This window comes from Alligator sinensis, unplaced genomic scaffold (assembly GCF_000455745.1).
Source record: "Alligator sinensis unplaced genomic scaffold, ASM45574v1 scaffold872_4, whole genome shotgun sequence".
NCBI classification, from domain to species: Eukaryota; Metazoa; Chordata; order Crocodylia; family Alligatoridae; genus Alligator; species Alligator sinensis.
In genome coordinates, this window is record NW_005843044.1 from 175,678 (window position 1) to 190,702 (window position 15,025).

Below are 15,025 nucleotides of genomic sequence, written 5' to 3' on the forward strand. Positions count from 1 at the left end.
TTTCCCTGCAAGTTGTGGGAGTATGGTCTGGGCTCCTGGGCAGATGGGCAATTATGAGGAGGGACTGGAGCACTGCCTGCCTTGGAATGATTTTTCTTGCTTCCTCGCTGCAAGGAGACCTGGTGACCAGCCTGAGTGAAAACAGATCCCAAATTCTAGCACATGCCTTCAGGTGAGCAATTGGCCTGGGTTGAAAACACAGAAGGTTTGGGGATAGCGTCTTGGAGAACAGCAACCCAGTGCCCACCCATAGCCCTTATCCAGCCTCAGCCTCTAACACTAACCTTAATCCAAACCAGAAGTCTCTCCCTTGGTCTATCTATCCCTCCAGCCATCAGTGCAGTATCTGCTTAATCTGCTTTAGGAACTTCATTTCCCTAAGCCAGTCGCGCAATAGGGTCCTTCAGCCCACCCATCAAAACTACACACATGCTCAAGAGATCTGACAAATCATGGCTCTAACACTATAGAAATATGAATGAGAGCCTGATTCCCACCACCATCTCCATGGCTGTTTTGTTATCAGCTGGCTGAGCATAAACCCTTTCCAAATTGCACGTGCCCTAAGCTCTCAGCCCATATACGCTGCACATATCTGCCGCATCATGACGCGGACCTGCACCGAGTCACTGGATGTTTCCAAGGCAGGGAAGCAGGAACTGATTTGTAGATCTTGGGTCTGGAGCAACAGCCCCTGACAGACCGTATGGTTTTATCATGGCCTTTAATGATCTTTGTGTTGTCATGTTCCATTCATTCTGACAGGTACAGAGGTCTTTAATAGCCTGATTGCTTAAAGTGGTTTAATTCCCAGTTCCGTCAATTATCATACATGAAAAAAAAACCCACCCAAGTCCTCTTGAAACCTGCTGGACAGAAGCTGCTGGGAGATCTCTGTGGGGAGCAAAGAGACTGGGAATAAATACCCGATTCTTACCTACTCCCTTCCCATGTGCGGGGCAGGGAGGGACAATTGTGACTTTGAACCACCTGTCTGCTCTCCATATTCTGGTACCATAAAGAAGCTCTTCTCACTTGCACTTGGTTTCTCATGGTCTTCTGCTAGCCCTGGAAAGCAGAGAGCATTCCTCATGCTTTGCACTCTAGTGACCCACTCTCTCTTCTCTTGAGCCAAATAAAGAGCTGGCAGAGTCCTTACAGCACTAAGGCAGCTCCCTGAGCAGGGCTGGAGATAGGCCTTAGGCTAAATAGCAGACAGGCCACCAAATTCATGCCGGGATCTGCCACTGATCTGCTTATGACCTCAGACAATCATTTGTCTCCTCAGGGCCACATTTCCCCCCACGTGTAAACTGCTTACCCAACTTTGTAAGGAGTTGGAGGATCTACAAATACAGTGAGCTAGCTAAATGCAGAATCATGTTTGGATCAGGCTGAGCTGGGGTGAAACCGCATGGTTCAGTTGGCTTTCATGAAGCTACACCAATGTAAAGGAGATGGGACATCACTGGAAAGGATAGCCGTTCACTTGCAGGCATTTTTCAAGTGTTTTTTTCTTTGGTTTCTTTAGGTGCCCAGTGAAAAGTATTTTAGGGGGTTTTGACCAAGAAGAAAAACAAACAAAAAAACAACAAGAGGAAAAAACCCATTGTAGAGGTTTCAAAACCTGAAAGCTTTAGAACTAGGGGGCACCCCCTTTTTATTTTTGGTGGGTTTTTTTGTTTTCCCTCTTCTGTCCCTTCTCTTGGGGAGGGTGGGGGGGGGGGGTAAGGAAAACGGAAGAGAAGCATATTTTACCCGCAGAGCCATGGTCCCCTCTCTGTGGGGGGGGGGGGGGGGGGGGTAAGGAAACAGGAAGAGAAGCATATTTTACCAGCAGAGCAAAGGGAAAAGAAACTGGAACATTAATTTTTTTTCCAATTTTGTTTTGGTTTTATTTAATGAAAGGTTAAAAACAATTTTTAAAGGAGTGATGCATTCTTTAAAAAACAAAACAAAAAAAAGACACAAGGAGAAAACTTAGGGGGAAATAGAGAGAGTTTTCACAAAAAAAGAAGTATATGAACACTTATTTGCCCCATTGTTCCCTCCTATTTTGCATAGTGCTTCTTCTGCAAACCCTTTTCCTTTTGTTTTTTTGCAATATTTTGATACACTTACATTGCAATAGCACCTACAAGGCCCAATCTCACCAAATGGACCCCCCAAAAATTAACCAAGGAGCCAAAAAGGACAGGGATTGACTATGTGTAAGCAAGTCTCTTGCCCAGCTTCCATACCAAGGCCAATCAGCTCTGGATTCAGGGTCCAGCCAATTTATTTTACACAGGGCAGCCTTGCCCCCACAGCAAACAAAACACATGCTAAAACAAGCAAGATTGCAAACAAAATCAAAACTTGCCATCAGGCCTCAAGAGAGGCATCCCAAGCTCCATGTACATCCATCTCCCCTCTGCTCCTGGAGATTTTCAATCCTCTTTGCAGGTCCACCCTCGTTTACCATCATCATCAGCTGCAGCTGTCTCCCAGCCTTCCCACCAGACAGACTATTAACTGCTGTCTACCTGCAGCTGCAGTTTCAGCCCCGGAAGGCTGCACCTCCTTATACTATGCATTAGGAGCTCTGCAGTACCCATGTGGGTGCCTGCTCTTGCCCATGGCAAGTGATGGGTAAACCGTGATCACCTACACCTTTTTTCTGTGCAGAGCTCAGCTATGCCAGCTTAGTTTCTATTCATTGCAGCATAAGAACAGGCACATGAGCCGATGGCATGCAGTAAAGCCTCACCCTTTTTTACCACATACTGATTATGACCATGGATCAGGATTTTATTGTGCTTCCTGCTGTACAAGCACAACCTGGCAGCAGCAGGACACTGACAGTGCCCCTGTGTGTGTCCCACTGGCACCCCCTCACCCCATACACACACACACACACACACATTTTACCTGTGGCAGGTTAGGTTGTTCTTGGTGTTTTGGAGCAATGTGCTTCATAGCTGTTCGGCAGATTTGTACAGTTTTAGGAACATGTCAAACAAGCACTTGGATGGGATGGGATGGGATGGGATGGATAGGGCTGATCCTGCCTTGAGCCCAGGGTTGGACTAGATGACTTCAGGAATTCCCTCCCAGCCCTGCTTTTCTATGATTCTACAGGAACAGAAGGTTGGTCCCTGGCCCAAGAAGCTAACAAAGTATTTCTGGGTCTTGGATGGCTGAAGAAGACATCCGGGAATTTTGTCAGCTGCAGGGCGTAGGGAAGAAAGTTATTCTGGACGTGGTGGGGCAGCGAGATGTTATGAAACGTGGACTTGAAAACCAAAAGGAGGTATTACATCCCAGCAAGTGCAGAGAGGAGGCTTGATCTGGGCAAAATGACCTAAGCAGTAACATGACTGTCTGTGAAGGGACAGTCACAGAGACATGTCTCCAGTACCAATGCTCAGCAAACATTGTCTGTGTTGGGATCCAAAGCCAAGACACCTGATGATTCCCATACACCTGATCATTGAGGACAATGGACTTGGCTGAATTTTTACCCAGACCATTGGCGTTGGCAGATCTTCGGAAAACAATCCTTACCGAATTCAGTGAGGATTTTGTCACTTATTTCAGTGGGGGTATAATCGGGTCCTCAGGACAGAGCTTGGGCTTACATTTGTGGGGACTTCTGTGTTAGCTTGCATGGTCCATAGCTAATGATCCTCAGACCAGAGTGGAAGAAAGAAAAACCTAAGCGAAATAGCAGCCCAGGGGATATAATATCCCTGTACCCCACCCCCCAGAGACGCCTCTAGAACAATACCCCTCCTCCACTCCCAGCCACCAAGACAGACCCAATTACTTTCAGGTGTTGGCTAGTTAATAAAATAAATCCCCCCCCAACCACCCTTTTGAAGGGAGAGTTTTTCAAGGACTAAACACAAAACAGAAGGCAGCAAGTTCTGCCATTTCAATCTCACTTAGCCCCTTTATTGGTTTTGGTGTGGCAGCGAAAACCACTGGGCCTGATTCTCCCATCCCTGACACCTCTATCCCCCATTGGTTTCAATTCATTTGCACCCCGACAGTTCCCCTGTCTCCTCCATATAAGGCCCCTTGGGGTCCTGGATATAGTGCAGTTTGTTGTGGCATCCTGGGAAAGGCTCCTCCCAGCCTCTCCACAATAAATTTTCCACTTACATTTTAAGGGAAGAAAATGTTTTCCGGCGGTTTTTTGGCTCTGTGAAAAATGATTGCTCCCAGATTTATTAGGGATTTGCGGTGGAGGCTGCCGTACCTGGGACCTCAAAAAACCCACTCACCAGGATAAAGATGCTTGCAGCACTTGTCAGCCACAGCTCTGATTTATGAGGCAAGATTTCTTCTGTCTTGGGGCATATAATTTACTGGGCTCTGGAAATGTCTCGTTAGAGTTGAGGAGAATAAATCTGTCCATCCCCAACAGAGGAATGAGCCTCTTCCAAACCAGCTCAGTATCCGCATGCAGCTCCCAAATCCAGCACCACATGTCTCCTCCTTTGGCAGTCGCTAGAAAATAATCCGAGTTCTCTGCTAGTGTAAATTGGGACAGTGCCACCAGCTACGGTCCCGGCTCAAAACCAGTGGGCTGTAGGTGATGTGTAAATGGGGTGCTCAGGGGAAGCTCATTCAGAACATGGCGCGAAGGGTGCATGGCGAGTGGCATCAGAGGGAGCCTTAAAACAACCAGGCTCCGTAAGAAACACTGTAGTTACAGAGCTAATGGTCAAGATTCTGACCTCACTTGCCCCTGGTGTAAATCAGGAGTGAGCACACTGAAGTCCACAGGCTTGATCCTCAATTGGTGTAACTAGCAGGGGATCTGGGGTTGAGGTCATTAACACAGCAACCCCAGTGTACCCGAGAGGAGATTCAGACCAAACATGGCTCTCGGAAACCTCAATTCTACTTGCCCGTGCTGGTTTACACCTCATTGACTTCCCTGGACTTAATCCTAATTTATACAAGGATAAGAGAGGAGTACCATAGCCATTATTACATTTAAAGATCTAGGAGCTCTTTTACCCCACCTCGCGCTGCTGCCCCTGGTTAATTGTTCTCCTTCACTGCAATCACCCCTCTCCAAGTATACAAGTTATGCTCACTGGGCCAATCCTCCCTAGGTCTAACTCCATTGGCATCACTTTGCCCTGCTTATACCACAACCGAGTTTGACCCACTCAACACATGCACCCAATGCCAACACAAATCACAGTACTTTGCCACTTCCAAGCGCTTAAGCCAATGGTTGATCATTTTGCAACCGGAAGCCAAAGTTTGTTTTTGGCCACAGCAAAGTAAATCTGGAACAACCCCACCGATGGCAGTGGGCCTCTTCTAGATGTTCACTAGCTCAGAACAAACTTCCACCTCCGTGCATAACCTCCGGCGGGGCAGATTCTCACTTGGTGTCTGTCGTACTGTCTCCACTAAAGCCAGAGAGCTACAGAAGCAGCATTTGCCAAGTATCTGATCTGCATGATGCCATGTGTTACATGACAGGCCGTTGCACTGGTGTAAATATGAAATAACTCCCCTTAAATCACTGGACTTGCTCCTGATTTACATTCATTAAATGGCACCAGAATGTGGGGGCCAGCACCCAGATTCTGCACCCAATTCCACTGCTCTAAATGTGAAATCATTCCATAGCTAGATTTGAATTGCTCCAGATTTACACCACTGTGGGAGTCCAGTGTGTAATGTGCACACCACAAGCCATATGCTTGGTTTTAATTTTGGAGCTGTTAACTTCAAATTAGCATCGTCTGAGGATTGGGCCCATGGTGGTGTAAACTACGTGGCCTGTTCCACGGTGATGTAAACCTGCAATAATGCCATTCAGCTCAATGGCTCCAGATTTCTATTAGGGCAAGTGGGAACAGTATTTGGGGTGAGGAGGCAGCTTCTGAACCCAATGACACAGGTGTAAATCTGGAATAGCTTCAGTGATATCAATGAAGTAAGTTTCATCCTGAGTCCTCCAAAGAAAATTAATCCATTTCTCCTCCGGCTGGTTTTGGCTCTAAGCCTCCAGACGCCATTTGTGTGACTTACCATTTTCATCGTCAGTGATTTAAAACTTCATTTTGACTCTTTTTTCTTTTTTCTCTTTCACTTTGGAGCAACTCTAAGGAAAAAGTAATTGAAGAGGCCAAACTTGGCACCACAAAGCACTTTCCGAAGCGCACAGAAAAAATCTCCCACATGTTTCATGTACAAAGTACAAATTTTTCCCTATTAAAGTGTAAAACAGCCAGGGAAACACTGCTGCTTTGTATGAGTTAAACTCGCAATATTGGAAACATGCTGAATACAGTTTATATTAAGACAGGGAGAGGGAGGAATCCTTTCAGGTTTGAGGAGGCAATGCACAGCCAACAAACCACAAAGTGTCCAGTTGAATTCAGTCTCAAAACATAAAGTGCAGTGTATCGGCCCAAATTATGCAACTAGACATGAGGCTGGGCCGGCACCATAGTGGGAGTAAATCAGCGTTGTCCCACTGCTTTCGATGACTGAGTCAGATTCTGAACTAGCATAAATCAGCCTAGTTCCATTGTCCTCAATGATCGGGCCAAGTCCTCAGCTGGTGTAGATCAGCGTAGTCCCTCTGGAAGGGTTGGCTGTCACAAGTTGACTGCGTAAGTAACTGATTTTCCAGTTTGGCGCCTGAATCAAAACAATTTTAAAAATTAAAAAAACCCCTGAAATGTTATGTTGAGTCAACTCAAAATATTTTTTTTTCAGTTTTCCCAAGAAAACACCAAACCCAAACTCATTTCTACCAAACCATTTCATTCTCACCGAAACAAAATGTTTTGGGAGTTTTTTCCCTCCTCCTCCTCCTCAAACTTAATAACATTTCTCATTGAACTGTTGCTCTGAAATCGAAATTCAGCATTTATTTTTTTAAATATCAACATGCTGCATTTTGACTTCTTTCAAATTTTTTTCCAACACAAGTTAGCAAATAGTTCAGGTTGTCCTGAAGCTGCATTTACAGCAAATAAACCAAGGAACTTCACACACCTCTTTGTGTGCATGCATTTGTGTGCGTTATGATGAGACCATGTGTCTGCATGTACACACACATGCTTATAGCATATGTTTATAGTACCTACAAGGAAGATGTGATCGTCACATGAGTCTATACATATGAATATAATTATTGCCTGTATAACTAGGCTATCTGTATGTGGTTGGGTATGTGTGTATTCTTAGTCATATTCCTCTTTTATATATGGTTATAACATAGGTGCAGATGTGTTTGTGATTACAGTATGCAGTGTTTGTGTGCCTGTGCATGCTTGTATCTGTACGTGCGGGGAAGTTAATGGGTATCATGCTATATTATGCTTTTGTGTGCAATTATAATGCCTGTATGCGTATTTGTGTTTGTACTCCCTTTGCAAGACTTGAAAATGTGATCATTTTATATTTTGCCAGCTTTGTAAAACAACAAATCTGGGCTCGGCTTTGTGGAACCAATGGATTTCCTGCTGAAGGGGCTCCATCTCCTAGGCACAATGTGATGTGAAACATTTTGACAAATGATCAGCAAGAAAAATCTCCCTGGGTGTGTCAATAAAGTTCTTTTCCTGCCATCAACCCATGTGTTCCTGGACAAGATTGTGCTATATTAAGAGCTCAGGATTTGCAAAGAAACATTGAGACCAGGCTCAGAGAAACAACAGACTCTCCTTGGATACTCGTCAGGGCTTTTCAGTTGCAAAGAGGTTCTCAAATGCCACAGAGGTGCCAAGGAAATAATTTTCATTTTCTTCAGCTGAGATATTGCCCCAAGATATAACTAATGCTTCCACGAGAACTTAGTTCAAATAGAGGAGGCAACTGTCTCTTTGCAGAGCAAGGCTGTAAGCACATTTTCTCACATTTCCAAGTTTTCTTCTACTGCAGCTTTATGAAACTAAATTGGGTGCTTGTGGAATCAGAAAAGAGCATGGGATTAAGGAGACCGGGTCTCTTTAGTCTGGGCAGGTGAAAAATGAGAGAGAACATGTTAGAGGTCTATAAAATAATGTTTCCAACAGAGAAAACTAAAGCCTCTTTCATAAAACTTAACCTATAACAGGAAGGAACTTTATGAAACGAAAAGGCAACAACCTTAAAATAAGTTTAACCGAGTTATGCTGGATCCTCCCTATAGATAACTGACTACTAGAATTCATTGCTGCAGGATACTAGCAGACAATATACAATTACAAGTTACAAAAGACCCTGTCTCACTTATCAGTCAGGGAAATAGTTTTATAGGGTTCCAAAAACTAATATACACCATTGGCCCCCAGACTTTGCTGGCCTACAATAACCCTGAAAGTAGTCTCATCCATCCCTGTTTGCTTGAAAAACATGGATCTCTAGACAGTAAAATTTCCTATGGCTGTAAACAGTATCAGAGGGTCTTGGAGGCAGCCTGTAGCCCGCTGGCCACAACTTGGGAACCAATGCTTTAAACATTTATGGACCAATGTTTGACACATTTGGAGTGCCAGTCCATGTAATTTTATCCTAGCTGGATACTTTTCTGCCTTATTTATAAAGGCCAAATCCCTTGATTCGGCTTGATTTCAGCAGAGCTGTGCTGATTTACACTGAGGACTGGACCCTTATACACAGAGCAATAGGCTAAAATAAGGGCAATCAATCCTTGTGCCTAGGGTACAACTGCTCTTTCACTGGTTTAAAAAAAAATGCTCACGCTACTCAGTGTAACAGGAATGCTATATTTATTCAGTATTTTATTAGGTAGGAAGCTTATACATTATTTTGACTGCCAGTGTCATCATAAATATTTGGGACTAAATAGAGACCATCATTTCAGTTATGGCTATTCCATCAACCTCTCAGAGTATGGAAGCACTGTGCGTTCTCCCGCTTTGTTCCCAAAATATCATACTTTTCTGATGTCCATTGATCTTGCCCTGGATGACAGTTCCAGAGTATATCCAAAGAAACCCTTTTTGTTCAAAGGGCCTCACAACGTTATACAAAAGGCTGAAGGGAAACCTTCCCTAATAGGGCAGTTCTCACCTATCTCTTCCTACCCTGAGCAGGAACAGAAAACTCAAGTACTGCAGTCAAATATACCGAGGCCAGCTGAGATGTGTTCATCTAGAAAAGCCCAAACCTTCAACCTAAACATCTCTCAGTTTGGAAGAAGTTGAGCTCTGTCTGGATCTAGATCTGATGGCAGCAAAGCCCTATCACCAGCAGCAGCATCACCACCACTGATCTTATAATGACGCAGTTGTCACTGAAAATTGGCAAACTTTTATCCTGAGCCTGGAATTAGCCAGAACCTTAGAGGTCAAAATGCTGTCACAGCATGGAAAGTGCCTTCAAAATAACAGGCTTTCAGAAACTCTGGATGCTAATCGAAATGTCCAAGTCATCGAAGTGTCTCTACAAGGCCTTGGACAGAGTCCCAGAGGCACCTATAACCTTTTATTACCCCTATTTTTTTCTAATTCCATTTGTAGGGGTTGGTGCTGATCCATTTATTTGCTTTTACGATGGTGCCTAAAAGCCCCAGTCATTAACCTAGGTGTAGAACAGAGATAGTCCCTTCCTCAAGGAACTTACTCCACAGGGCCTGAAGTTGAACCTAAATGCCCCTGAGTTTGGGAAGAAGTTTACATCTGGATGAGGCCTCAATTTCACATCAGGAACCCGTGGGTGGAGGTACCCAAAGCACACAGTGGTGGTCAAACTGTTCCCATTGAAGCCAGTGGAAATTGTACTGGTGCCTTAAACTGGAACAGAGCCAGGCCAATGTTTGTGGAAATTTCTCTCTAGGTTGATATGGGTCAAATGAAAAATCTGGATCCAAACGGTCCCAAACATTAGGAAAGTTTAGAGCTGGAGCCTCCTGAACTTCTCTCTGATGCAATCAGGCTCCATTGACAGCAGGGACATAAGCTGACTCAAGGGCAGCTAACAGCAGGAGGACTGATACGAGGACTCTCCCATTCTGCCTTGACTTTAAATTAATTGTGGCAAAGCCACTTCAAACCAATCCACCTCCACATTTTCCAGCCATGACGCCAAACTCCCCCAGCACCAGGAAGAGGCTATAGCTTTGTTCTCGGTGGGTTCCAAAGGAATGCAATTTCATTTTGGGTTTGTGATGCTACAGTAAAATTGACAATTGCTTGAGAAAAGGCCCATCTGCTGAATCTTATCCCCTGGACCTGCTGTGAACTGCACGAGTCTTTCCGGTTGCCTTCTAGGAGTTATAACAGCGTACGCACATTAGAAGTAGGGAGCAGTGGCATATCAGAAGGACAGAAAATAATGTCTTCAGTTTGTGGAGAGAATCTTTTGCACGTAGACTCACACTGGCATGCCCGTGCTGCAGACTGCTGCTGCTAATTAGGATTTTGCTACTGATGTAGGACATAGGACATGTCAGACTGAATCACGCCACTGGTCCGTCTAGTCCAGTAATTTATCTTCTGCAGCAGCTGGCATCACCTGTTCAGAGGACAGCACTGAGCTGGTATAATCTGTTCCTCGAGAATAAATATCTCTGGCTGCAAATAGACATTGTATTTATTCCAGGATAAACCATTTTTATCCCAGGACAAAGTGCAAGCATGCAGATGTCCATGCCCTTTATCCTGGGATAAGACCTAAAAAAGTTCTTGGATAAAAGATAGTTACAGTTTATCCCAAGATATAGCAAAATATACCTGTACAGTTATTCCAGGACAGCATCATTGAATCAATGGCAGAAAAGCAGCAGTGCATTGGCTGCTCCCTAAACCCTGATTAGAGGGGCAATATGTGTACATGTCAATCCCAGGATATTTTTGTTCTGGAATAAATGTGGGCATCATTTATCCATGGATAAATGTAATTTCTGTTTCTAGCCTCTGATTCTTTCAGTTAAAGGTTCACTCCTGTCATACAATAGGAGCGTTCACAGTCCTGGCCAAACTCAGGGTTAGTTTTCAAATTTTTGCTGTTCTTACTTTGGATAGTTATTACCACATAAATGTCTGCTCCTCTGGAGAAACCTGCTAAATCCTTGATATCAGTGATATCTTATGACCGTGAGCTCTACAGGCTGCTAGCAGTGGGAACAGGAGCAGGCCTTTGATGTGGTTGCAGTAAGTGAGAGCTCATCCTGGGTGGGAAAGAGATTTGCCATCGCCAGAAAATTTTGGAATTTCAGTATGTTTTCTCCCTTCTCCGGCAGGGAGAAAATTCAACAATGTTTGTACCTCACCAAAAAAATGAAACAGTGGGATTTTTTCATTTCTGAATGTAAACGTTTTACAGTTGGCCACAGCAAAGGTTTCTTTTCAACACTTTTTAAACTTATACATTCAGGCCAAATGACCCATGCCTAGAAACCAGTTTGGTTTTGACAAACCAGCATTTTCCAGGGAAGAACCATTTTGTCAAAAAATTCCCAAGCAGCTCTGATGGGAAGTGGGTCCCATTTTGACCTTTCCATTCCACTCCGCTTCCAGCTTGGACAATCTCTTGCAGAGAGCAGAATTAAGGAGGATAGTAGAGTTCAGAATATATCCCTGAGGTTTTACTAGCACATGCACAGCAAGAGAGAGGGAAAAAAAGAGAAGACAACAAGAGTCCTTTGCATTTCCATACAGCAGCCCCATTCATCTGATCGTTTCTATGCGCTTCACAAATATCCATTCATTAAATGCTCCCCAACAGACAGGTGAAGGGTCACTATTTCTCTTATATACACATGAAAACAAAGACCCAGAAAGTGGAAGCAAATCATCTGAGGCCAGCTGGTCAGTGGCGGATCCAGGAAGAACACCCTGGCACTCCTGGCCCCTGCTCATTTTTGCAGACTGTCACGAGACAGAAAACCCCACACATTGCGAGACTCAAATGAAAGCCAAACTGTCTGCCTTCCCCAGAAGGATATCAAAAAAAGTCTTCTAGCTTAGAGGTTCCAGTCCAGTTCAAACTCCCCCTCTTCGGCATACACCCCTTGCGTGCACACACATTTCTACTGGAAGCCAGTCTCCATTCGAGCCATCTGATTACAGTTATCTCTGGGATACAGATTATCAATGCCGAAGGCACACGTATGAGTAGACTAGCTCCCCATTATTAAGGGGCTTTAAACACATTAAGGATCTTTTCAAACTCTGGAACGTATGTTTCAACCAATAAGGCTTTATGGGAGTTCTGCTACGTTTAATAATACTTAATAACTTGTTGTGTGCCAGGGGTCTTAAAGTTCCTATTTAGCAATGATTTATAATGCACAGCAGGCTGCCGACAGTCCCTGACTAGGGAAAATCCCTGAAACTCCAGCTGCTGTGAAAGAATCCAGCTTGGAAAGTTAAGTGGATAATATCAGAATAAACAGAAAAATTGCTTGGAGAGTTAAACATTTCTCAAGGAAAAATTGTTTTAAAACCCCTTCTTAAATTTGCTAGTTATTACTGGAAGATAGATAGATAGATAGATATGCTATTCCAAGTAACTAACACCTCACAAAGTCTCTCTTTTTCTCTTCTCACTCACTGAGGCTCTCTGACCCAGGCCCCAATTCAGTAAAGCCATTAAGAACATCCTTGAACTTCAGCCAAAGTGCTTTACTTCTCTAATGCCAAGCCTATATATCCTCACTCACCCTAAGCTAATGTGTGTCCACTCTCCTATGTAAAGGTTATTCACGTGTGTAAGATTGGCAGGCTTTAATTCTAGTTCTGCCTTTAACAAATAACATTTCCTTAAATAATTTAAGCATTGATTTTATTATGATATATTCCAAATCCATGCACTTATTTTATCTGTCTGTACTACATCTTCTATGCTATAGTTTTATTATATTGTTAGCTACTCTTTTTAATGATCTGTAACTATTCTATTAATCCTGTAATGTTTATGAAGATTCTGAATATTATATTATATTATATTATATTACTGTTGGGAGCAAGAATTGCTGTCCATTTGTTCTATACTTGTATAGTGCCTGGCACTAATACCACAATACAGATAATAAATAATGATTTGATTCTATTACAATGCATTATGTTCTGTGATCCACTAATTCCTCCATCTTTTACTCTGGCTGTCTAATCCACCTACTAACTACTCCTGTGGTTCCTTTTTCACAGGGCTTCTCAGATCAATATCCTATAGGTCTCAGGCCTCTATTTCCAATACAGGCTCTGAGCAGAAGATCTTTGAAGTCAGTGGAAGGACTTTTTGTTGACTTCATTGGACTTTGGATCAGAGCCGTGGACACTTGAAGCAGAACACATTTCTCCCCGCAACCACATGCACTTCTTATAATTGCCTGCACAGGGTTCTCAGCGGCAAAGAAAGCCTTCCCTGCAGGGATCATTAACAGGAGACATTTATTCCAATTAAGCCAGGCGACTACTTCCCTGGTACGCTCCCAGCCTGTGTATTAACTAGTCAGTAACCTCTCATCTCCTACCTGAGTCCTATCAGCTTTCCAAGAACCAAATACACTGACATCAACAGCTTGCACTTTTCCCCCTCACTAAAACCAGGGATACAAAAAAAAGGACTAAAAAACAGCAACATCCAGAGTCACGCATGATCCAGACTCGGGCCAGGATAATCTTTCACCCTCCCTCCTAAAGATTAGTTTAAAGCATCTCTTACCCAGGAAAAAAATGCCCACTGCTGTTCGTTAAAACAAGCCTGTGCCTTCTTGCTTTTGTTAACCTGATATTAATAAAGCGGAGGGGAAAAAATAGCAATTCAGCATGTTGTGGGAGAGGTGTAATTTTTTTTTTCTGTTAAAGTTCCTTTCATGAGACTTTCCCTTTATTTTTCAGGCATTTTGCTTTAGTCTTTGGGGAAAGAGAAAAAGAAAATGTTGATTGTTTGTATGGATGTACAGACTGGTAGTATTTTTAATGATTGTCCAAATTCATTGTGCCAGGACAGGGCCAAGGGAGGAGAGAGCACAGCGCTACTGCAGCTCTTAGACCAAGGCATCATAAAACATAAGAATTGCCACTGAGTGGCTCAGACCATCTTTGCCCAGTCTCTTGTGTCACACAGGGGCAGAGAGCGGCTGCTTCTTTTGTTTCTGCCTGTTCATCTCTCACTTGCAGCCTGGCATTGAAGGGCCAGGAAGCTCTGATTCCCATGCTCAAGAGCAACTGATGCCCCTTTCCTGCAGGCGTGTGTCCAGTCCCTTTGTGAACCTGGCCACGCTGCCTCGGCTCTGCAATCCAGCTTCCACTGGGTCTGGTGGCCATGAGTCTCACCCTTTCATGACACCTGGGTGAAAGAGCTGCCTTGTGTTAAATCTAACACCTGCTGGTTTCATGCTGTGAACCCTAGTTCCTAGAAGGAGAGAACCCCAGAAAATGAGGGTTGGCAGGGACCTCAGCGGGTCGCATCTAGTCCAACCCCCTGCTCAAAGCAGGACCAGCCCCAACTAGATCATCCCAGCCAAGGTCTAGCCAGGTCTTAAAAACCTCTATGGAGATTCTTGCCTGGGGAGAGACAGAGTCAATAATAAATCCCTATTGACTTTCTCTTCCCCATATGGTAAGCCCTTCTCTTGCTCTCCTCAAGCGTCTCGTCTAAACTGTCTCCATGCAGCTCCAATGTTACCCTCTCTCCCAATGTCCTTGGGAAAATTTGCTTTCCAAGAGACCCGCAACCCCAGCATCGGCTGCCTCCCACCCGGAGGATGAGATCCTCGCAAATACCTGGCGATCCCGTGCTTTTCCTGCTCCGAGTTGCCTTCGGCGACGATCGCAGCCGTCGGTCCCCTTCTTGCCTTTCCCCACGGCAGCTTCTCCGCGGCTGGGAGAGGAGAGGGCGCTCCCGGTCCTGCTCCTTCCCTCGGGCTCCTTCCCTCCGCGGTGCAAGGAGTTTCCCGGGATCCGCGTCAATGAAGCAGGGCTCCCAGGGCAGAGCTGTGCCCGGCCGGGGACACGCTGCCCCGGGGGGAGCTCTGGCCGTCGGGGATCCCAGCCCCCGCTCTCCCGGCGCTGCTCCAAGCCCGGGAGAGGCGCAAGGCCACCGATCCCCC